The following is a 2,907-nucleotide window of genomic DNA, read 5'->3' as shown; positions in this document are numbered from 1 at the left end:
GGGGGAATATGCTTCAGAAAATTTTAATTAAAAGATACATACTCGATTTTTCAAGTTACAAATACAGAGCACAGAGACCAATCCAAAGACATTGTTAAAGGAAGACCTGAAAGTCTACAAGGAGCCTGAATGGCAAACACAAGAACAGGATAGATGAAGAATGGAATAAGAGATACTAGGAGTGTTAATATCAATTCCAGTCCCTGTCTTTACAGGAATGGATTCAGGAAAAGTTTGTAAAAATACTTTGAAATACAGTAAGGTACCTGAATTAGGAGAAATTGAAAAAAAATTTAGAGGCCCTAGTTTTGAAAAAGATTGGAAGCAGAAACCTGGAGGTACATGGAAAAATAACAATAGAAGGAAGATAAACCAAACTTTCTCATCCACTCCTTCTACCAAACACCTGCAATTCAGTGACATTTAAAAGGAGGGCATTTAATAAAAGGAAATACTCCAGCCTTTCACATAACACTAGTATATCTTGGACCCTGCTGCTCAAGACACAGAGATCAATAGATGCGCAGGAGTCAAAAGGCATTCTAAACAGTGGGTATCACATTTACATAAAGGTTAAAAAACAAAGACCAATTAAAAACAAGAAAAATAGGCAAAAACATCATCTGCAGCCTGACTATGCCAAATTTATCCAGTACAAGTTTTTTTGCACTGCGGTAGATTACAGACCACTGATGTGGCCACTGTCAGACAGGAATTGCCAGTGTCTTCCCATTATTCTATAATCCTGAAATTTCCATTTACTTAAGATACATTAATACTTCATTCATCTTTTCAAAGAAAAGTATTTCTTTTCCAGTGTTTTAGATCCCTTTTTCATCTCAAATTATATGCTGCTATCAATGAAATGTATGTGACAAGCAGCATGCATTTATTGTATGTGATCAAATAAGTAGGACCTTACTTCAGCAAAGCACCCACCTCTCATACACTAAATTCAAAGACTGCATCCAAGAATCAAGGCCTGCTTTGGTACTGAAAAGCTCATACAAGTAATCTGTTAACTGAAAAGCTTAAACAGAATTGGAAGACACTGTGCATCACTACATCAAGAAAATACAGTGTGTAAAATCTGAGTCTCTGTGAAAAACTTAATCTCTGTGTAAGCTTAAAATTACCTTGTTTGTATTTTACAATTATATATATGCCATAGTCAATCAACAATAAATGGATAGTATATCTCTGTCAAGTAGAGCTAACTGTTCTACTGATCCAGCTACATAGCCACAATTATCAGTCATTAATTTTAGGCCTAATGACTAGGAAAGATCCAAAGTGCTTCACTCAAGTATAACATATTATACTAATAAAAAGAATTGATTTTGTACTAAAAACAAACTGTTCAAATACACCAAAGAAATTTCATCTACAAATATTTCTTCTTAAAAAGACATTTTGTTTCACAATAACAGCTAATCACACAGGCATAACACTTTTTAAATCTGAAATTCACATGAAGTTTTTCCATCAGCATGAATAAGGAATGTCAGTGCAGAGAATTAAGAAGAGCAAAGACCATGCACCAAGTTTTCAGAGCTTACTTTTATTATACAATATACAGGTATTTCACTCTACAGAAAAAATTTAATTACATTCAAAATTTTTACTATTTATGATATAGTTATGAAAAATATGGATTAAAAGTAAATCACTATTTTTAGAACGCATAGGTGAAAAACTGTCCAATTTATCGACATTTATTGACATTGTAGGAAGTCACGTACATATATGGACTATAGAGTATCCTACAGAAATGGAGGTCTGCTTCTCTGTGGCTCTAGGACTGAGGCCTACCTTTATTTGTATCTGAAAGACACACATTTCTAACATATCATTCAATTGCTTGGCGGTCTTCTTGCAATAAGCTAAGCAAGGCATTCTCAAATAACTACTGTATCAAAAGCAGTATTTTAGAGAATGCTCAGAGATGTTTATACAGTTGTTTATCATTAGATGTATGATCAACTTCTAAAATTATGGTGCACATTTCATCATTTCACACAATTTACAACCATTTTCAAAATCATCCTGTATATCCAAAGCATACCGACTAGCATTTAGCACTACCTTACTCTAAGCTTTAAGGCCTGTAAGCAATAAAGCAAGTATGGCACTGAAGAAAATGGGAGAGGAGGGGGAAAGTCCCATTAAAAACACATATCCCTCCGTGCCCAGTTCTCAAAACACTCACATAGATGCTAAAATTCACTTCTACATATTTAATTCCTGCTAAAATTAGCCACATACTATCTGTACGTGCAATGAAAGGGCCTTGGCTGTAACCATTTACTGTAGAAACAATGCAGAACAGAATGCTAGCAAAATCCCATAAAAGAAAATTAGGCTTTTTTATAATAAACCAAACTTTTTTTATTAAACATGTATTTCAGGACACTTCGGCTACATCTATGGTAACACTGGGTCATTTACTTAGAAGAAATCCAAATCATTTTATACGTCTAAATTATGTTTAGTGTCCAGTGTAATACTTTTTTATGATCGATTCTCTTGCAACAAAACTGAATGTAGGATTTAATTAAACGACTCTTATGCCCAAACACTCTGAAGAACACAATTTACGTACAAAACACAGGATGATCTATTTTGCTCAGTAATAAAGTTACTAACCCGAAAGCTTCTTTTCTTCGGGAAGAAGACCAAGATGACAAACCTGGACAACAGCTTTACAGCCCAGGCGAGTCTAAAGCAGTCTGATGGCGCCCACGCGACAGCAGCGCCCGCCAGCCAACACCAAAAAATCCCATCTTCTTGGGCATCCAGCCCACCCACGCAGAAGTGTTGCCGCCCCTCCGGGAAAAAAGAGACCTCCCTCGCTCAGGGCCCGTCTCCGGAGGCCGAGCCCCGCCGCTGCCCGGGCGAAGGCGGCCG

General features: G+C 36.3%; 1 protein-coding gene across 1 annotated transcript in view; it reads right to left on the bottom strand.

The window, feature by feature from the left end:
• Positions 1-2,883, bottom strand: part of ZNF518B (zinc finger protein 518B) — an 11,646-nt gene extending 8,763 nt beyond the window's left edge. The window contains exon 1 of the mRNA XM_010576799.1: positions 2,647-2,883. The gene's annotated coding sequence lies outside the window, so the exon portion shown is untranslated. The remainder of the gene's footprint in view (positions 1-2,646) is intronic.
• Between the last annotated feature and the right edge of the window lie 24 nt (positions 2,884-2,907).

Source organism: Haliaeetus leucocephalus, unplaced genomic scaffold (genome assembly GCF_000737465.1).
Source record: "Haliaeetus leucocephalus isolate CR32 unplaced genomic scaffold, Haliaeetus_leucocephalus-4.0 Scaffold545, whole genome shotgun sequence".
NCBI classification, from domain to species: Eukaryota; Metazoa; Chordata; class Aves; order Accipitriformes; family Accipitridae; genus Haliaeetus; species Haliaeetus leucocephalus.
This window is presented reverse-complemented; position numbering and strand designations above follow the sequence as displayed.